The sequence below is a fragment of the Convolutriloba macropyga genome, chromosome 5, assembly GCF_964194025.1.
Source record: "Convolutriloba macropyga chromosome 5, txConMacr16.3, whole genome shotgun sequence".
NCBI lineage: Eukaryota > Metazoa > Xenacoelomorpha > Acoela > Convolutidae > Convolutriloba > Convolutriloba macropyga.
Genome location: NC_134472.1, coordinates 48,412,932 through 48,437,632, shown reverse-complemented (window position 1 = coordinate 48,437,632; position 24,701 = coordinate 48,412,932). Strand labels below are relative to the sequence as shown.

The 24,701-nt window shown below is 33.0% G+C and overlaps 1 protein-coding gene across 1 annotated transcript in view; it reads right to left on the bottom strand.

Moving 5' to 3' along the window:
- The window catches only part of LOC142339436 (UBX domain-containing protein 1-B-like), a 394,986-nt gene that overhangs the window by 258,741 nt on the left and 111,544 nt on the right, over nt 1-24,701 (bottom strand). The window lies entirely within an intron of this gene.

Genomic DNA, 24,701 nt, shown 5'->3' with positions numbered 1-24,701 from the left:
TATAAAGATCATTATTTGACACGATTCCAAGTGAAATAATGAGCCGTTCAAGTTAATCATTTTTAACTTTGAGTGCAGTACTATAGCATATTAAAGTTACAAAAGAGGGCTCTTTTCTGTTATTCCCCCAGCCTTATATAGCCAGTCCTTTTGCACCCCCCAAAAATTTCTTTTTGGTCCTTAGAGATCCATTATTTTAGTCACAATAAATTGCCGGTACCGGTAGACGAATGAATGAATTTTTGTTGTTGAAAAAAAATAGTACCATAAAGCTATTCCTGCGAAAAAATAGCGAAAAAGTATTAAAAACACGATTATTCTTTGTCTGCTAACATTGTAAACAAAGTTTGATTACCGTATACATCCTAAATTCAAAATCTGGCTGCACAATTAAATTGTCAAAGCCGTTTGTATATAATTGTATACCCTAGTCCAAAATGGATGGTTATCTTGCATGAATCTGGCAGATTCTTACGAGAGGACGCATTTTACAAGATAACTGTTTTTCTGCCAGATTCCTACAAGATACCCATTTTTTTCTGGCAGATTCCTAAAAGATAAACCTTCTTTTGCAAGTATTTTCAGGGCCAAAAAAACGCGCAAAATGTTCCTATTTCGTGCTAACTCAAGAAAAAAAAACCGAGACGGTTCGAAATTCCAGCTGTACACATATTCTGTGCATCGACAAAAAAGCAAGAAAAAACATCGGAAAATTTTTAATATACGGCATCAGAAAAATTCTGCCATCGTCGATCTTCTTTCTTGTTTTTCATTTCGAAGACTTTTCAACATTTTTTCTTGATTTTCTCTTAATTTTCTTGGTTTGCAGATGGGTTGAAGCTGAGTTGAAGTTGGGTTGAATCGTTGCTGCATCCAAACCATCTATAACAGAGGAAAAGTCAACATTGCACAATTTAAAAAACGTAGAGCACGACATGCGCAAAACAGCAATAGACTAGAAAAACGTAGTGCCGAAAACGTAGGACAAGAAGTGTCAAAAAACAAAAACAATGAAAAAACAAGAAAAACAACGAAACCAGCGCGACCTTGGAGTCAGGCATGACTTCCAAAAAAGAATATTTAATATTTGAAAGACTTTATTCAGAAAAAGACTGAAATACTCTTTCCTGATTGGATAAAAATGATATATTATTTTATCCTCCTTTTCCTTTATGTGTTTACCCATCTACCCTCTCTCAGCAGAAGAGAAAGTAATTTAGTCAGTACCAGTTACCATCCTGATTTAATAATAGAGTATATTTCTCTCTCTCTACTCCGCTCTTGTTTTGTATTGAGATAAACGTTAGACCGTAGCATTGGGGCCCGTGCACCGTCTACTGAAGCTCAGATAGAAGAGTAACAGACTAGAGGAATAGAACTTTAGTTAGTCAGGTAAGCCTTAAGATTAACTAGTATTCTTGAGACAACCATAAGACAGTTCAGAAAGTACCCTAACAAAGGTAAGCTCTAGAACACGTCTTATCTGGTGCGACCAGTGCTGAACTAAATTGGGTAAACAATTATAATTTCTGAGGGATATAACAAAAACTATTGTTAGAAAAACAGAACGGATTAAAATTCAAAGAATAACAAATGGCTTCCAAATTTGATACACAATCAAACCATAATAACGAATTAACACCTTTTGTTATCGCAAATGATTGTCCACAAGAAAATACAGAATTAAATTACAGAATAATCATAAATTTGAAGAGAAACCTCTTCAAAGAAACAGATCATATACAACAAATCAAAATCAACCGCAACCATTTGACACACTATCTACCAGTAATACTACTGAATAGTGATAGATACAACAAAAACTATACATTTGTATTAACAAATGAAAATAACAACAGAAGAACATATTTTAATTTCCAAAATGAAACAACATTATCGGAAATGCTAAAAATATTTTTAAAAAGACATGAAGAATCACAGGATAGAACAAAACAAACAGCAATAACATCCACAACATACAACATAATAAGAAACACAAGTGGATATCTCAATGAAAGTCGTCAACAGGTACAGTCTGTGAATGACAGATTAAGATTTGACATCAAAAACTATAATAATTGGTTGACAAAAATAATAGAACTAAAACCAGAAATAAAAACAGCTTCAATAGATATCATAAAAATAGTATCTGAATTTACTTTCCTCTTTTGGTTAGACAATTTTGAACATATAAACGAAAAACGAATACAGTTCGGAGAGACATATCCTAACGAAATAGGATATCTCTGTGATGAACTCAAAAATATTTGGGATAAAGAATATTGTTCAGAAAATTTTGAAAGTACTTTACAGATCAGTTCAGACAGTATTAATTTCATTGAAGGATTGGAAAATTACGTGAAAATACTGGATCAAGGACAATCAGGATCATCATCATTTAATATAACAAAAAGTTCAACATCAACGTCAACACCAAAAGATACACAACTGAGCAACAATTCACAAGTAAAACAAAAATCAACAATAAAACCAGATAAACTATTAACATCAAATTTATTCGGAAACAACAATAATACAATAGAAGATGTAGACAATTCTGATTCAGATGAAAGAGAAATTAGATCTGACAATCAATTTCCACCATCGGTAAACCAAAACAGACGAAAATACCAAAACAAGGACGAAATTAACAGCAACAGAATGTACATCAACTCGGTAGATAACAAATATAGAAACCAAGAACAAAATTGGCAACAACAACAATATAATTATGAAGACTTAAAAAACGAAATTACACAAACAGTAACAAAACATACTAATAAATTAATAAATAACCTAGAAGAAAAATATCATCGAATGAGCCAAAATATGGAAAAAAGACAAGAAGAAGCACTAGAAATGGTTATCAATAAATTGGATAGAACTCTTGACAATCTACAAGGACAAAATAACTATAGAACGGAATACGAACATCCATTACATAACAGAAACCAAAAAAATCCTTTTCATAACAGAAACCATGAACATACAACAAATGAAAACATACAAAATACTGATAGACATAGTAATCAACAACAAGGAAATCAAAATAGAAGAACAAATTCAATCACAACAGAAGAAAGGGAAACAACAGTAGTAGAACCACCTCTACCATTTTATAAACAATTAACATCAATGAGCATAAACGAAGACCCTCAAATTGAACAAAACATTAGCAGTGGTTCAGTACCAACAACAATAAGACCATTCGATGGAACAGACCCAGCATATACCGTTGAAGAATATTTAAATAGCATTGTCGCTGCTATGATATTCAGCAGTGGCATTGAACCGGTAAATAAACCAGGACATCACCAATGGAAAGTAAAAAGAGCAGCGTTAATACTACATACTTTACAGGGACCTGCACAAAAATGGTATTCGACACTTCCAAGTGAAACAAAATTAGATTGGGAAACATTTTGCAAAGAATTTTCAGATATGTTTGATTCGGAAAAATCAAAACAACAAGCAAAAATCATATTACAACAATTACAAAAACATACAAACGAATCACTCAGATCATTAGCGTTAAGAATAGAAACTCTTGTCAAAACTGCTTATTCTCTATACACAGAAGATTACAGAAATAGTGTTATGAACCAAACGTTCATAAGATGTTTAGACAACGAATTAAAAAACGCAGCATTAAAGAAACATGCAAACCACAAACAAACTCCACGAGAACCAGAAATGCCATTCAAAACATTAGTAGAGAAAATAGACCAAATGGATCTAACAAGAACAATAACTAATAATCACAAAAGATTATATGAAGTAAACCAGAGTACAACAAATATTAATGAAGATCTAAAACAAATGAATATAGCCTGTAATAATATAAATGAACTTAATCAAAACGACTTAGAACAATTCGAAGGAACAATATGCAATGTTCTAAACGGAATTAACAATACATATGACAAAAAGAATTTTAAAGGAAGACCAAAGTTTGCACTGTTTTGTAGCTATTGTAGCACACATTGACACACAAAGGGAAGATGTTTCAAGAGACCACGTCGAGGTAGTGTTACAAGACCGAAAGAAAGATCATTCTACAGTCACATGAGAAACAATCAAAACTTACCAAATAGAAGAATTGACTCAAATAATGTCAATGGCAGACAACTACCACCGACATCACCAATATATAACAACTCCAGAAGTCGGACACCATACAGATCACATTCAAGAAATAACTACCATAATAGACATTCCAGAGATAGTAGAAACAATCAAGGATATCAAAGATCAAATAATTATAATAACAGAAGTACTAGTTATAACAGGAATAACTACAATAGAAACAGAAGCAACAGTTATCATAGAAGCAACAGCTATAACAAATACAATAATAATAATAATAATAATAATAATAATAACAGATCAAATTCAAGATACAATGACAGAAATAATTCAAGACAACAATCACCTTATAATAGTAACAAAAACAATAATAATAATAATCGACAAAGATACAACAGTAGAGATTCAAATAGAAACGATAACTATAGACAACGTTCTAATAGTAACAATAGAAATCATTCAAATAACAATAACAGAGATAATAGAGGATACTCATCCCAACGAGAACAAAATAACAGACATTATTCAAAAGAACGGAGAAATGATGGAAACAACAATAGCAAAAACCGAATAAATAGCGTAGGACAAGAAAAAGCAAATAACGATCCACCAGGATTCGACGAATATGAGTACACATCAGAGTCCTCAGACGAAGATCAAGAAATACTAGATAAATTTTACAATGCCAATGAAGGTACATGCAATACTGTAATAAATACATTAGAAAGCAACCCAACATGGATATTACCAATGTATCAATATCAGAAATTTGAACAGGACTTTACAAAACAAAAACCTATGTTAGAAATAGATTTCCTATTAGATTCAGGAGCAACATTAAACTTACTAAATGAAGATACATGGAATGAAATCAAATACAATAACCCAGAAATGATCTTGGACAAAGCAAGCAAAACACTAACAGCTGAAAATAATACAAAAATAGACACATTCGGAACAGTAACACTGAATTTAACACCAGACAGAATTTCTAACAATAGAAACAAACCACAAACCACTTTTTGCATTCACTTCTATGTAACACAATGCAATCATAATATATTGGGTACACCATTCTTCAAAGAATATATCGAGACGATAAATGTTAATACCAACAAACTAACATTAAATACAAATACAAATTTAGACAACGATATTATATTCTACATGAATAGTACTAAAGGTTATCTTTACTACTCTCGATTATACACAATCATTAATAGAGGAACAATCTATATAGAACCAAATCAACAGAAAAGCATAACATTCCCAATACCAATATTTGAACAAATGAAACACTCAAATGAAAAAACAATACAGAAATCGAAATTCTATTTCGAACCAATAAAGAAATATCATAACGTATCATTTACAGACATAAAGGATTTTTCCTCAGACGAAGAATACTTTATGGACATACTATTGATCAACAAAAATAGACACCGAATAACAATAAATACAGGGCTCATTGGTTTCATGAACAGAAATATTAGCTTCAAAAAACAAGATAACGAACTATACCAAACAAACTCTATCGACTTATTCCAAGCACTATACCATCTGACATACGAAAATGAAAACGATATCGATGAAATATTAAACATACAAGAAAACGAAACTATTGAACAAGTCGCAACATTTGAAAGAAAACCAAACTTCAAATGCAAATTTAATATTAACAAATATTCAGAACAAGAAAAAGAATTCATAACAATGTTTGATTTTCAACATTCACACTTAACACAAGAAGAATTTGAAAAAGTAGTAAAAATCATATTTGATTATAGACAAGTCTACGCAACAACAAAATTTGACGTAGGAAAAACAAAAGTAAAATTGAACTTACCAATAAAAAAAGATGCAATATTCAAAAAACAAAGAATAAGTAAAGTACCTATACATCTTCGAGAACGAATACAAAAACTTATCTCAAAAAATATGACATAATTGCACCTGTAAATAAAGAACAACTATCAACAGGAAATACATTCACAAACCCGGTAATAATACTGCGAAAAGGAGAATCTTTAAAAATTGTACTAGACGCAAGATATTTGAACAGCATGATAGATGAATCAAAGTGCAACTGGCCAATTGAACCAGTTGATGTAGCTTTAACAAGAATAAACGGAACAATATTCACAACAGCAGATCTTAATAGTGCATATAACCAAATACCATTAGACGAAGAATCGATGAGATATACACATTTCACAATTGGAAACGAACAATATTGTTTTAAAAGATTATTCTACGGAATATCAATCGGACCAGCAGCATTTGCATCAATACTAACACATTTCCTTTACACTTTGATCAGAAAAGGAACAGTTATCACTTACGTAGACGATATCTTTATACAAACAAATTCTTATGACCAAATGTTTGAAACACTAATCGAATATCATAAAGTACTGCTTAAAGAAAATCTCAAAGCAGCACCCGATAAAACATACTTCATGTTAAAGAAAGTAAAATTCTTAGGTCACATTATCGAAGACAAAAAAGTAAAACCACTTACATCACGAATTGATGGATTCCAAAAATTGGAACCTCCAACAAGTATGAAAGCTTTACAACGATACCTCGGAACAATAAATTTCTTAGCCAAATACGTCTATGGAATGCAACCAATATTACAACCGTTATACAATCTATTACACAAAGAAAATGATTTCAAATGGACTAAAGAACATCAAAAAATATTTGAACAAATGAAAAAAACAATAACACATAACCTAGAATTAACAATACCAGATACAACAAAACCATTTTACATTATAACAGATGCGTCCAACACAGGCATTGGAGCAGCATTACTGCAACAACATCCAACTGAAAAGAAAATGCGATTAATATCAGCAAATTCTAGACTTTTCACACCGATTGAAATGAGACTATCTACACTAATTAGAGAATGTTCAGCGATTATTTTCGCACTCACAGAATACGAATTTTTATTAACAGGTTCAAATCACCCAATTATTTTATTTACAGATCATAAGCCAATCATTTACCTTTTCACACAAAAGAATAAACCAAACCATAGAGTTTACAGATTTCAATTGATACTAATGAAATTTCCTAACTTACATATTATATGGACTGAAGGGAAAAACCTAGCTTTACCAGATCTACTCAGTAGAACAATAGATGAAGAACATTTTACAAAAACACGTGATATTACAGTGGAAATACCTGAAAACATAAAATTCTTCTTTGCAAAAACACCATTTGCAAATAACCTAGAATGCAAATACAGCATTTGCAACAATACAAACAACGATAACAAAGACACAACACATTATCCAGTTCTAGCCAACATACACAACAACTACTTTGAAATTAACATTGATAAAAACGAATACCATCCGATATCATATGAAAAATATAATACCGAAACAAAAACAAATTTAGTACCGAAATATAAACCAAAAACAAAAAACTGGCAATCACCAATTGTTGAAAAAGATGACTTAATCATAGAGAAAAACCAAAAAGGACCATACATAACTCATCATGACGATGACTATCTTAGATTAATCAACAATGTAAAACAAGAACAAAATTTCGACCATGCAAAAATAACAAATATTTTCTATGATGAAAAAACAAAAGTAACAGAAGAGTTGATTAAAGAAACACAAATAATAGATCCAGTACTTCATAAAGTCAAAATGTGGAAAAAAATAACAATAAACCACATTCAGTAACAATGGACATACGCGGAAATAAAGTACTATTCGCGTATTACAGAAAGTTTAAATCAATTACAATTGACGAAAAAACTAACATAATGAAAATGATTATTCGAATAAAAAAACAAACAAAAGAAAGAATCTGTTTACCACTAACATTACTATTATGTGTTTTTTACGAAAACCATTGCGTAGATACAGTTGGTCACACGGGACTTGAAAAAACAAAAAGAAACATAATGGAAAAATATTACTTCCCAAACTTAACAACTTGGATCAAGATACTGATCGCAGACTGCATACAATGTCAAACAAACAAAGTTTTCGCTAACACAAAAACAAAAAGTAAGCAAGAACAATTAGCACCTACAAAAACATACTTTAATGAAATGATTATGATAGACACAAAAGGTCCAATACATCCTACATCTGAAGGAAATAATTTTATCTTTGTGATAGTAGACGCATTCTCACATTACGTAACAATAATGTGTGCGCCTCAGAACAATGCACACTACGCAGTTACAGCATTATTTGAACATTGGTTTATGAAATTCGGACTACCCGAAGAAATTCGTTCCGATAACGGATCGGAATATATAAATACAGAATTAACACACCTTTGTAATTACTTTGAAATCAAATTTAAACCAAGCACAACATATGCACCCTGGACAAACGGACTAGTGGAAGGAACTAATAAAATAATTGGACAATTTATCAGAACATTACTCAACGAAAAGTACCAAAACTGGTCTAGAAAAGCAAAATTCTTTCCGTATGCATATAATACGCAATACCAGACAAGATTAGGCATGTCACCTTATGAAGTTGTTTTCAACCAAAAACCAAGAAAACCAACAAAGATTAAACTTGGAACAACTACAGACGAGATGGGAAACTGTAACCCAACAAGAACAAGCGCATGCAAAACACAACCCGCACATACTCACTTAGATAAACAATTCAGTCACCCAAAAATAGCAAAACTACAAAACGGAACGTTTGCAAAATGGTTTCTTGACAAAGAAAAACATTATAATGACACATATCAAACCATAACAAAAATATTACGAAACAGAAAAAGGTTAACTGATGAATTAAATTCAAGGTTCAGAACAGCGAAACCACTTGATAAAAACACATTCGTCTTGATCACAAATCAACAACAGATTGACGGAGTATCAAAGAAACTATTACCTCTAAAAACAGGACAATATTTAATTGTTGATAAACCCACAGAAACAACATACATACTGAAGGACAATACTGATAAACACATTACAATACATAGAAATCATATTGTACCATACTTTCCGAAAGAAAAACACATTAAACTAGAATTACAAAATTACTTATTGACAAATGAAATCCCAATCTTAAAACAACCCAATACTCAACAAAAATCCAAGAATTATATACAACCTGATGAGATCACACGATCTCACAGTTACAATCTTCGAAAGAAGAAAATAACAATTCCAAAACCTTAGTAACAATCCCCTCGAGAAAATTTTACTATAAATAATAATAATAATAATAATAATATTAATAATACAACTAATAATGCTATAGTACCGTAAATCCATACTAAATAACTAGTGCAATAGACTAAACTAGCCTACAAATACTTATTCTACAACTAATGATTCAGCTGGCACAGTAATATCATTGCAGACAGCGATACAACAGTTAAACTGCTATAAATTATTCATTTCACTAGTTCCATCTTTAGTTTATGTTCAGTATTTCACCAATATACATAGTATGTTCAGTATTTATACATGACACACACAAAACCCCCTAACCCGAACCTTGTGTGTCATAACCCCCCCCCCCACACTATCAAAAGATAAAACAAAACATATAAATTAGAATTACACTAAAATTATAAATAATAAACAGAACAAATATAAAAAGAGCATTACTAAAAGGTGCTCCAATCTACATAACCTCTCACCCATAGAACTTAAATAAATCACCTCAAATGTATCCACTATATTTCAACTAATGAAAAGACTAATTGAGTTATAACAATTATTAACTTACACCACTAACACCTTTTAGTAACATGGATAAACATTTATAAAAGACAAAAAAGGGAAAAGACACATAAAAAGTTGTAACAGTTAATGTTTACCGACACATTTCTGTACTGACAATGTCCAAAACCGAAGAGTCTGTACTAACTGACAACAGCATACATCCCCATCACACATCGCTTCCATACATTTTCATCAAAACAATAAACAAATATACAAATAACAAATGATAATATCCATACAGGATATACTAAAACAAATGGGTATTGATAGTAGCCCATGAAACCCCGTCTAAAGATTAACACGGGTAAATTCTCATGTAAACAAGAAAGCAAGTAACACAATAATTCAAGTAACAAAAAGTATGTTTTAAATGTTCAAAAGCTTTGAACTGGAATAGACGTTATGAGATAGTTGATATCTACGATAAACAAACAGTAGTAACAAAGATCAAATAATCAAAGATACAAGAGTGTTATAATAACGTAAACACTCTCGAAATGGAATAGATACTTCGAAATTGTTAACAATTCTACTCACATATCCTATTTGAGGATTACAGAAAGGGAAAAGTATATTACAAATAACAGTGATGACTAACTACATAGGAAAACGATGAAAATAAGGAAACAGAACTAATTAAACTAACGATGTAAACACAATTAATGTACACCGTGGCATAATGACCGTATAAACGAAGGACGGAAATTAAGAACAAATAAGTGGACGAAAGCAAATACGAATAACAGTCTGTAATGACTAGCATAACGTGCTATTGAGATAATATAGGGATCCGAATACATCATTGCAAATACGTCTTCCATAACACAATAGGATATCTTCATCGCACATTCAACAACATCTAAAACACAAGAATACATGTTTCACTTCACATCCAATACAGATCTTTCACACGTTCCATGAACATGATCAATGAAACCGCCAATTATCATTTATAAGCTTAGCCAACGTAACAAAACATTCGGCTTACAACACATTCGGCGAAATGAACATTTAACATATTTTGCAATACACTTTGCAAAAACCGGAATATACGTCACACTAATATATGTCATTTAAAAACGGACGTCATACACCTCATTAGTACACCTCATTAGTGCAAAATGTGGACGTTATCCATCTCATTAGTGAAAATACGGACGTTATATATCTCATTAGTGAAAATACGGACATTATTATTCTAACAAACGCCAACAACTAAAATGTCACAGACATCATTAGTAAAGAAACGGACGTTATCTTTAAAAATCCAAACTAAAACTAAAACCAATTAAAGGGAAGAAAATACCAAATTGACACCATCAACAAAGATATCTTAAACAACGAACGTTAGAGACAAACAGTCTCTATGCAGACGCAATTAGTAACAAAAACATACCAATCAACATTTTCACCTAACACAATGGTGATTAAACAAGACAGGTCTTACTAAGATCATTAGTAGATGAAATAAACATTTAAACTACGTCAATACTTCGTTTATGGCAATAATTAAAATCTGCAGAGTTGCACCATCTGCAGAGTTGCACCATCAAAGGCATACAACAGACATACCATATAGCTAATTAGACCAAAAAGTACCAAACTAATTGGTAAGAACTGGCACCACTAACCATCCCGCTAATGCCACCAACCATCACTAACTAACCATCCTAATGATAGGGAGAACACTTCAAAACAGAAGAAATAGCATAATTGGCAGAGAAACAACAAACTAAGCTTATTGATACCATATAGTTGGCACCAAGAAAGAATTAACATACCATGATGAAAGCACACCATCTAACCATCAGACACATGTCAATATACAAATTACAAGGAAAACAAAATCTCGAGAACCAAGAGTATCGTAAAAATCAGAAGAGTAACCAATTCATCAAACGAGGAAACTAACACCATAATTGGACCCAGTAATTATTGAAACTGACAACTTAAAATCCAAAAAATGAAAAACGGAAGATATAAAAATGTCACCAACATTATAGAGAGCCTTCGAAAAGAAAGTAAAAATCACAATTCTGATTTTGCCTCGCACAAACCACAACCGTTAAAACTTGTTCAAAAATCTGAAAAAATTTGCGAAAAAACTAAGCTAAGATGAAAATTCTAAACTCCACAAATACAAAATTTAGTCTTAAGACTAAAAATATTCTATCTCAAAAAGAAATTCATTTTGTATCACTTCATAACCTCTTTCATAACTTTTCTCATATTTGTCATAACTCTTTCATTTATCCTTTTCACTCAACAATTCAACAACACCAGGTAAACTGAATCCTTTTAACAACGCATTAAACTATTTGAATTTCTTCTCCGAAAGATTAATCCATCACTACAGTCACCACAGTGATGAAAAACCACCAATGATAAAAGTGTCAGAGTTTTTGCACTCTTTGAACAGAAAACAGTTTTGTATAAAAATCCAAGTCCAAAGAGAAAACTTTGCAAAATTAGATTACTCATTTGGAAACCACATTCATTTTGATAACGATAGTATAAGAACAACAATTTGTAAATTCTCCGATAAAGATTGTTTATTTATAATTGAAGGAAAAACAGAAAGCGGACAAGAAGCAAAACTATTTTGGGGAGAAAAACATTTTGAATTACTAAAACACATAACCATTTGTAACGAAACAATCACAGAGTATAGCTTACTGAAACAACAGATCCAAACAGATCAATGTATTGACCTTAACAAACTAAAAACAGTTTTTATAGTTGTATGTAAAAAAGACGCTATAACACTTATAGACGATACAACACCTCTTGACGATAAAACCACAGAGTAAAACTCTAACAAATATTTTGTAACACATTCTTTAGGATATGATACCAGTAATTGTAATAGTATTCTACAGATAAATACTGTATAATAATATCTGTAGTGCGGCACGGTTAAGTGAGAGTTACAATTGAGCAAATAACTGTCACTCTTCAGTGCAGCATTACACCTCACCTTTAAATAATTAATAACAAAGTTACACATTTTATTTACCAGTTTCAAAAATAGATTTCAACGAATCCTTAATAACAATCTACTTTATACTATCTAAAGTAATATTCTTCCTAACAATACTCCTAGTACCTTGCATTGTAATAATATCGACATATTTAACTATTGTAACAATAAGCGAAGTTATAAGCAACCGCCGAGTCGTATATGCAAGCCCACCAGTACAGTAACCCGATGCATGAAACCCACTCCGATATTTACCACATATGTAAAACAAACATAGATATTGTCGAATTAGAAATATTTAAATTTATAAAAATTGCAATTATAATATACTTCTTCGTACGTATGTGCTTAGGACTAATAGAATATTTTGTAAACCCATAAAAATTGATCCCAACCCAGACATTGAAGAATCGATATATCATACAGTACATACACAAAAGTTCTACCTCCAAATTGGATTCCCCAACACATCACCATTACATGGTAACATTGTCATATATCAACTAAATATTAGACTAACAACTAACGAAATTTGGATTACAAACCTAGGAGCTCAAACATACCAACCAGAACAAGAATTAATACCAGTAGTTATACTAGCCCCACCGTTCATACAACATCCACCACCCGGACCAGGTTCTGGAGCCTGAAATTATCTCAAAACAACAAAAATTGCTTCATCAAATAGTAATAACAATAGTAACAATCACCCAGAAAGACCACATCACAACGAAGTAACAGATTTAACAAATATACCCACATCACCAGAAATAGAAGAAACAAACCCCGAAAACGAAAACCCATATACAGTAAGACGAGCAAGAACAGATACACGACATCTACTAAGAGGCAGACGTAGAGCATCACTATCATTTCCTACACAAGAATCTACATTAGTATCATACGGATCAACTGATATAGAATCAAACATAATAAGACCTATAGGAGCAGAACAATCAGAACCACCAAGTCGAACCGGAACACCAACCGGAACACCAACCCGAACACCAACACTACATAATTTTAATATCAGTTCACCTAGCGATCATTCAAGTGTTAATACTATTCCAACACCAACAGCATCAGAACTTCGAGCTAACCCATTTTTACCACCTACATTTCAACAAAGACAAGATTTCAATTTCGTACAAGACAATTTTCGTGTACAACCAGTACACTCACCACATAGTTCAGTTTGGTCAGCAACTTCACCGCAAAATACGATAAGCACGAACACTACACCAAATAGATCACAACAATCTTCCTCCTCGAACACCTCAGTCAGCGCACCACGAGTAGAAGTAACAAACTCTCTACAACCACCACGAAGTACAATACTCTCACCAGCATCATTTATACCCGAATTAAGATTAGCATCAAGTCACCCCGGTAGAACTAGATCAACACCAGTACTAAATCCAAATCCACCAACTTTAAGTAGAATTAATGAACATACATATCTTTTTACACTAGATTATAAAACCTGGAATCCACCTCCACCATTATACGGACCAACTAATCTTGGAGATACTCTCACAAATTGGTCAAGAAGTAGACTTACAAATACCTTAAACCTAACACATCGCCAACGAAATTCAGCACTTGAAGTTCTAGCAACACCATCTCTAGAACTAAAATTTAACACAACGATTAAATACGATACGATATTCAATCATCCATTTCATGCAACAACACCATCTATAGTGACAACAACGACACCAGCACCGTTTATTTGTATTGACTTTGTTTATAAGTTTGACAGATATACAAAACAAACTTTAGGATTTGCAACATTCTATAATCCCCACACAGGACTATCATACACATGCCGCTTCAATTAAAATCCATAATACTAATATTATTACTAATAACATTATTTATCTATATGAAAATAGACACAGAAATAAGATCAAAATATAAAATAAAACAAAATATCAGAGAACAAATTAAAGAACACATACAAGAACGTATGGAAAAACATATAGAAAGTTTCAAAAAGAAAAACAAAACAAAAACAAATAACATAAATGTAACCGACCAAGATAACTTGAACAAGTTAATGGATCATGTATTTAATAACAAAACAAAATTTGAAACGGAAATATACAAATTACCATCAAAGTATACATCACCAGACTTAAAAGAATTCAAGAATAGTACAGATTACGAACAAATGTGGGAAATAGCCATAGATAAATGGACACGAAATTGGAATTTTTACAGAGAACAATTAACAGACAGTATTTTGGAAAAATTCCAACTAAATAATAAAAGAAACAAACGACAGACAAAAGAAGATTACGTTGAATTGAAAGGACAAAACATTAATGGATCAGCAGTAGGACCTCAAGACATTTTTATCGAACATTACGACTGCGACGCAGAAGAAATAACAAACGTAAAATACTACGAACTGAACAAAATCAGCACATGTAAATTTAAACCGTTAGACTTAGAAATGACAAAAACAGAAGTTCAATTATTATCAAAAGCACAAGCTGTAGAGATTAAAGCATATGCTGTTACAGGAACGATCAAAGAAAAAGTAGAATGGTGTTCACAACACACTCATTACATTAGAGCAAACAGACCGAGCTATTACGTATCAGATGCACGAAGAACGAAAATCTTGGACCCAGACGAAGTTCGTAACGAACTCGCCAGAATTAACGTCCTTAAAAATACAAAATATAGGCCAACACGGCATAACATATCATTCAATTACTTATCAAACCCACCATTACAAAAAAGACTAGAAAACGTACAAGGAAATATACAATTCAAAGTAGACACTCCTATGGTACCACCATATGGAAGATTAGTATATGATTATACAAATCCAATGTGGGTACCAAATGAAATCAAAAATGCACAATCAAACTGCCTATCAGGCGTCAAAAAACAAAATAGAATTGATATTTTAGATTGGACTCTAGAGATAAAAGAAGTCTCATTAATACAAAACCTTGATACAATAGAAATATCATATATGGGAACAAAACTACCATGTGATCTCCACAAGGGAGAATGTTTACCAACACCCTTTACAAAAGCAACAATCATTTGGGAACCCCAAACACATTGCCAACTATTCGAACTTATTCGGTTTGATGCATATATGGTTAAGTATCAGGAACGATATTGGATAGAAACAAACGCGGAATGGTCATCGGTACAAAAACCAGATGTAGAACAAAAAGTAAAATTTAATGATACATCCTCAATCGCAACAAGATTTGAAATCTACCCATTAGTTGAACGAGAATGTGGATCAACACAACCGTTACATAAAACAGAATACGATGATATCTATATAATATACGAATATGGTTTTGATATGCATACAGGACTTAAAGTAACAAGAAAAGAAGACAAATTTGAAGAAGAAAAATTTATAAAAATAAAACCACAGCAAATTATGTCAAATGCATACACAAGATATGAAGACGAAGAACATCAAAATTATTATTATGGTTTTGTAAACGAGAACACACATCTCCAAATGAAAATGGACCTCTATATGAGTAATATATATTCACGCATTAGTCTACAAGCAATAGAATTCTATTCACAGATATGCGAACAAACTCGCAATATTCGACAATTGACACTAACACAAGTACAAAAGAATACACCACTATTAGGATACATCCTTACAGGAGATAGATCCATATTTGTGAAACAAGAAGGAGTCAATGTGATGAAAATGTAAAAATGTGCAAAGAAATCATCACCACTATACGTACCACAAACACGTGAATGTTACGACAAAATACCAATACTATACAAAAATAGAGTACAATACGTACATCAACTAACACGACAAACATACCTTTGGGCGAAAACAGTCCCATGTTCACATAGTAATTTCGATCAACTGATCTCAATAGACACAGAAGGAACAGTAAGATACAGATTGACACCATATCCAATAAAAGTAGAAACAATATTAGAAGCAATATCACCGGAAGAAATAGTACTTGATAATATGTTCAGCAAAGCAAGCCTCATTGAGAGTGGAATATTTAGCAAAGAACAATTAATACAAGAACGAAAAAGAGATTTACTACACGAATATATGAGAGATCGTGAGAAACCGCTTCAAGAAGCACAATCTGCTAACGCACAAAAGCTACTCGAATTAGAACAATTAGGATTATTACAGACATATAAAAATTATGAACATTCACTTAAATGGTTAAAAGACTTGAACATAAATGGATATAACTTTCAGATTGATCAACCAAGTATAAACTGGAAGGAAATTTTCGACGCAGCATGGCTAAAAGATCAGATACTATCTATCTTTGGTTGGCCATGGTACATACTTGAAAAGATGGCTATCATCTATGCGATGATGAGCATGATATTATTTGTAACAAACCTAATTATAAAATTCTACAACGCTTTTGCAATACATAAAGCGATTGGGAAACAAGCAAGTATAACAAAAATATTATTAACAGGAATTTTTGGAATATTCCCACAAACACTAACCCAACTAGTTGCACAAATACAGGAAGATGATTCCGACAATAATAACGACAATAATGATGATAACAATTCACATTACAGTAAAGGACATAATAATTCACGAATACATATTCAACATTTCAGAAGACATTCAACAGAATACCAACATTAACTCGTAGAGATAAAACGACAGAAACTTATGTGGATACGAACTATAAACACTATAACACTACTATCCGCAGGACAGAACATGGTTTACAACTACGTACATTGGAGTCACCAACAAAGAAACAAGCACCACCACTACCAGAAAGAAAACATAAAACAGAAATATTAACGACAATAGACGAAAGTAAAACCCAACCACTACCGCCAATACCACCACAACTAATAACACCACCTCCAGCATACCAACGGTTGAGTAGTCTACCACCAATACCAATACCTGTACCAATCCCAAGCGCACCTACTATAGAACAATCGCACGCGATTAAACCGTATTCATATGAAACGCAAACAACTCAACAAACACCATATGAAATCCCCCAACCATCAAATAATCAAAATAATCAACATCAACTCATACCAACTTCAAGACTTCTAGAGATACAGAATCCACCACCTATAGACTTCAATCAGTTAAAATTAACAAACAACAAAATACAAAACCGTAGCTATAGCTTAGACATCCTCAAAAACGATCAGCCGCATATGAATGAGGTTACATACTACGATACTCATTCAGCGGATACATACGAAATTTAAACCAAACAATACTTTTCAGTAACAACTAACAAAAATTATGCCATTACTTAGCCAAATTTTTCTACCTTCTATAAATAACGAACCAAAATCTAAGGATTAAACCAGATAACAGCCTAACTACAAAATAGATATCAATACGGAAACAAAATATTAAACAAACTGTTTGTAACAAACTTTTTGTAACATAAATATTAATAAACAATAAACATAATCTAGATTAGACTAACCATGTTTGAGTTTTAGCATTCAACAATGGCATCGAATATGGACTACGAATCACCATATAAATCAGACTCGCCATTCTCATTCGAAGTAGAGGACGGAGAACTAAGCTGTGAATCAGGCAGATCCAGCCCCGGAACAATTCGAGACTGTGCGTCTGAATGTGGAACACAGACTGAAAGTAACATGATAACAGATAACGAGAAAGTCACCACACTTAGAGTCGAACTGGAAAACAACCAGGAACACGTACAGACACCACAGGAGATAGCATGGAAAATAAACAACAAATTTGTTAATAGACAAAATCTTCAATCCTTTGATACCAGTAATAATAGTACTAGTAACATATCAGAACAAAGAACAAACATAGCTGTACATAGTTACCAGAACACAAGACCAAGACAAAACTATAACCAAAATACTAGCAACACATATATGTCACCACCTCTACCAAATTACCCCCCGCCAGTACGACCACCCCCACCATCAGACAATTACCTACCACAAAGCAACGTTAGACAACGTTTATTTACAAGACAAACAGTTCCAAATACTAACAATCTACGATTTCCATATGCGGTGACACCCCGCTCAAATAACAGAAAGTCTTTCTTCCACCAGTCGACAAATGAACAAACTCCGACCGAAACAGTAATGGAGACGGTCTGGTTTCAAGATAAAGACCCGAAAACATTAAGTAATCCACACGGAATAAATTATAATCCACTTTTATCGTACAGAAATTGGTCGGAAATGCCTTTTGATTCACGATCATACAATTTCTTCATCGCACCATTACATACACTGAAAGACCGTGTATCAGAATTTTTTCCACCACTTCCGTCGGAAAATACAAACACTGTAAAAAGGAGCACGAAAAATATGGGCAGAGATAAAATACATCAATCTCTGTACCCCAAACTTAAGCAATTTTACAGTCTTACGGAACGCTTCCTCTATGATTACGATTATGAGTTCCGTTTACCAAGAACTTGTAATTTTGATTTCCTAGTGGCAAAAGCCTCTCAGGACCTTTCGGCGTATAGCGCATTCACACAGCAACATCAGATTTTTCAATTAAGCTTCAACCTACTCCACCCTACGCCAAAAGATGTACAAAGTAACAATTACAGAGTACATGAGACAAAGTTGATACATAACTTAATATATTATACATTCTTACGAGACAAACAATATACAGCTTCTAAAAGTTTCATACACATCAATGATCAATTGACTTCCCCGTACTTTTTAAACTACAGCTACAGAATAAAATGGAGCTATACAATAGGGACGTTGAGAAACTTCGATCCCATTAAAAATTATTACGTATTTCAATCCAAAGACGAACCAGAGCGACCGCTCATGGTTCCCTTAGAAGCACTCGAACCGTGCGAAGAATATCACGTTTACCACCTGACAGGGAGCGTGACCAATAAGGCGATCACGAATCGTTTAACCTTCAATAACGAAAGAAAGATACCACAGACAGAAAAAGAGATTTGTAACGCACTACAAGCATCGATAACGGAAACTCCTTTACAAGACGTAATTAACTTACTTGGATACTATCTTTCCAAAGACGAATATTTCCTGAAGGAATACAACCATTATTGTGAAAGGGGTAACTATCCAAAACAAACAGAGAAACTGTAACAACAAAAGGAAAGTAACAAGTAACAATTCCCGGACTCAGTAGGTAATAGACTTCAATCTCCATCTATAACAGACTTTAATATTGTTTGTTTGTAAATCCTTGCATATGTTTGTTAATCTTTATTATCCCAAATCTATTTCCCCAACTATTCAATCCATATTGTAGATCACTGTATTTGAATCATAATCTTTCAATTATAATACCATTAACCAAATCTATTTCTATCACTAGATATTAATCAGTTTGAAATAAACAGTATAAAACCAAAAATATGTTTTTACTTATACAAAACCTAACCTACTTTTTAATACTGTACATGTAAATATGCAAAGATTTCTCCATAGTTAGTTATATGCAATGCAAACAGGCAATTTTGTAAATAAAGCAAATAGGCAAATAAAATGGAAAAATAAAAAACAGAACAAACAAAACACATGCATAATATGCATAACATTTGAATAAATGACTCATAAGACATGTTAACAACACTGTAAGTAACACAATACTATAGGACATGACATTTTTTCATAAAACAGATTATAACATATTGAATACCTTAATACAATTTACAATCTAACCGTACAACAGGTACATTACAAATTTATTATTTATAACAAACTCTAAATTTAAAATAGAGTAACATATACGAAACAGTCAGGTTAAAAACAAAAGAAAACAGAATTTTCACTCAAATCGAAATTTTCACATGCAAGTTTGTAAAAGTGACAAAACAAAATACATGAAATATATGTAACTCAAGCAGCTACTGTACGACGTTACCTATAGTAACAACTAACAATCCAATATCATTGTAACAATTCACATAGAAAACAGTACTCAGATCTCGGGAAACGTTGATCCTTAGATCGTAAGCGCGCAGACAGAGACGTTAAATTAATTTATGAAGTTGAAAAAATAACTGTTAATTGGGATTAGGAAATTGTCATTCGTGTGCATACCCATTGCAAACTATTATAAGCGAGATCTGTAACCCTTTAAAAAATTCATAAGAGACTAGCAGCTAAATGAAAAAATATAGCAAAGTGATAAGCAGCATTTTCACAATCTTACAGACACTGAAAATGTTTCCTCAGTAACAACTCACAAATGGGCAATCGTAGAAGTATGACAAAACAATTGTAAGAAATAATACCATTAAATCACTCATGATTTCAGACAGGGGCATTAATTAATACATGTTCAACTTCTATAACAACATTACCAATCAGCATGGCCGACAAATCACATGTCACTGAAAACAAAAACACTATTCGCCATTTCGTTGACATAATCTCCTTTATGTCACAACCAAAACCATAGCTTGTTAAATAACAATTAACACAAAAACATAACATACATCTTTAAGTTTTTCTTTCCAACCGGAAGGGATACTACGTATATATAGAACATGTAGTGAATCTAAAAACGATTCTTAACATCTAACAGCTAACAGAAACAAACCAAGCAAACCAGGTAAGTCAGGTAAGTCGACGCCGGACATCAGGACGCCTACAACATCAACGATGGGCCTACACAGAAGGATCTCCGCCCACTGGATAGTGTGGTGGTGGAATAGATACTTTTGTGGTTGTTGATGTTCACTCCTTGCTCTTTGGGTAACCGATGTTTCGGAATCGACTCACAGACGAACCGATCTTCAAGCAACACAACCAAAAAAGAAAGAAAATCATTCAGAGAGACTACAGAGAAATTAATAAACTATATTCTACTATATTCGATTGGAAGACTTTCAAAACAACTCTAAACCCCGGAAAGATGGAGTCAGGCATGACTTCCAAAAAAGAATATTTAATATTTGAAAGACTTTATTCAGAAAAAGACTGAAATACTCTTTCCTGATTGGATAAAAATGATACATTATTTTATCCTCCTTTTCCTTTATGTGTTTACCCATCTACCCTCTCTCAGCAGAAGAGAAAGTAATTTAGTCAGTACCAGTTACCATCCTGATTTAATGATAGAGTATATTTCTCTCTCTCTACTCCGCTCTTGTTTTGTATTGAGATAAACGTTAGACCGTAGCATTGGGGCCCGTGCACCGTCTACTGAAGCTCAGATAGAAGAGTAACAGACTAGAGGAATAGAACTTTAGTTAGTCAGGTAAGCCTTAAGATTAACTAGTATTCTTGAGACAACCATAAGACAGTTCAGAAAGTACCCTAACAAAGGTAAGCTCTAGAACACGTCTTAACCTTACTCCCTTGAGTTTGCGATGGAAAGAAAAGGACTCAACAAAAGAATAAACGTAGTTTTTTTGCACTGCCTCGAGATGCTCCGACGAACTTTTTCTGAGTTTACTAACAGCTATCAATATTAAAATTATTGGAAAACGTCAGGACTTCAAAACAATCTGTTTTAAAGTTGACAAACACACCTCAGTTCAAAAAATGAAACACTTCAGTCAGGTCTTGTTTTGTAGGATTAAAACTTTTCTACAATGTTTTGATTATTATTAGAAGGTGAGAAATTACATCAGAAAATAATATTAGTTGAGCAGTTTTTTCTTGCTTTAGACAAAAGATACTATTAAATCAAAATTTGCAAAAAAGGACTTTTTTGACATTTTGCTTTGAAACACTTCTTGTGCAAACGTAACGAACGGCAACAACGATCATTTACACATTGTTTTGACCCTAGAATTACAATTATGGCAAATTAGTGGGGGTGTTTTGGCTCAGAATTGCGAAACAAAAACTATCTTTTCTTCGAACTTTTTGTCCAAAGCAGTGCAAAATTTCTGTGGGAATCAAAATGCCCCACAGAAATAGTCAAAGTCAACTGCTGATTGGCTTTGAAAGGTTTTGCAACTATTGTATAAAGCAAATGAGGCTAGCTATGCAGTTAAAAAACCGGAAAGGAAATTTTAATTTTAAATATTTTGGAAACAATTATTTTTTTTACTTTTCAAACTTCTGCGTCAAGCTAAACCATCTGGCAAATATATTTTAACTATTTTGCTGTCGCACAATTAATGTTCATAATCTCCACATTTGCGTGTGACAATTTTTGCTCCAAAACGTACATCAATAACTCCTTCTTCAGCGGAAACAGCACTATTTTAGATGTTTTCTTGAGAAAAAACTTTTTAGTAAACTGAAACACATTTTCAGATTTGGTTTGCTCGTAATCCAATATTTTTGAACATTTTTCGGCATCAATCGGTTTCTTTTTCTTCTGTCAGATAAACCACTGTTCTGACAGATTCTGCCAGATAATCGGCTTTCTGGTAGAATCTTACAAGATAACGAACTTTCTGCCAGAACTTGGAAGATAACCAGTTTTCTGTCAGATTCTGCCAGATTCCTACAAGATAACCATCTATTCTCGACTATGGGATGTAAGTGTATGAAATTCACCCAATATACTATAACATGTATAAGTGGGGGGTGCAAACGGATGTGGGGGACAATAACAGAAAAGAGCCCAAAAGAGATTGACGTCACGTGCTATATAAAACATGACAGCAATAGTTTCCATCACATCTGCTATTCATTGTTTTTCAAACCAGAAATTATTGGGACTAAGCAGATCAACTCAAAGAAATGGTGATATAGATCAGAAATTTTTAGTTACGCAGATTGGGGACTGTTATTCGAATAGATACCACTTGTATAACAGCCGAAGACTACGTAAAGGGCTGTTAAAATTTCCTCCAATTTTCAAACGCGGACGGAACGGAGTTTGATTTACTTTCACCCATTGATTCTCTAAATACGCTAGATCATAAATCTTAGTCCCATCGGTACATATACCCGGCACTCGGGAGCAAGCGACTTCATTGATGCAGGAAGTTCATATTTCAGTTTTGTGGAACTTGAGTAAATTTGATAGTGTCCAAATAAAAGAGAATGAGAATAGCATAATTTGTGGTTCTGTTCATGCGCCAGTGTGTTTTTGTGGTGACTCTGTTTGTGTGTTAATGAGGTAGAGAGAGAGAGAGAGAGAGAGAGAGAGAGAGAGAGAGAGAGAGAGAGAGAGAGAGAGAGAGAGAGAGAGAGAAGAGAGAGAGAGAGAGAGAGAGAGAGAGAGAGAGAGAGAGAAAGGGAGGGAGAGAGAGAGAGAGAGAGAGAGAGAAAGAGAGAGAAAGGGAGAGAGAGAGAGAGAGAGAGAAGAAGAGAGAGAGAGAGAGAGAGAGAGAGGGAGGGAGAGAGAGAGAGAGAGAAAGATAGAGAAAGAGAGGGAGAGAGAGAGAGAGAGAGCAAAAAAGGAGCGAGCGAATGAGTGATTGAATGAGTGAGCGGTCTAGTAGGGGAGTGATAGATTGGGTGGGCGAATGAGTGACGGAACTAGTGAGCAAGTCAGTTCATTAAAGAGTAAGTGATGAATCCTAATCAATGAGTTAGAGATCAGAAACGTTCGGATTTTTAATTAAACCTCTTGACATCATTCAGTACAACTGCTTGATGTAAGAAAAGAGTGAAAAATTTTTTTTCTATAATTGCTAATCAAGTTCAAAAACTTCCGTTAATGCTAATGCTATTTAGTGCTTACAAATGTAAGCACCTGATAACTTTAGTTTGACATTGAAGAAAAAACTGATAAAAATTCCTATTGTTAAGATGTTACGCGAAAAACAGATACAAACCATATGACAATTTAGACAAGGGGCCCGGACTTACGAGCCATTACACTTCAGAACTGATCATGGATATTTACAGAATGCACAGAACATTGATCATTGCATATTATAGAATGTTTGTTATGAGCTTTCATCAACACTTCTGGGTGCTTATCTGAACAGGATGAAAAAT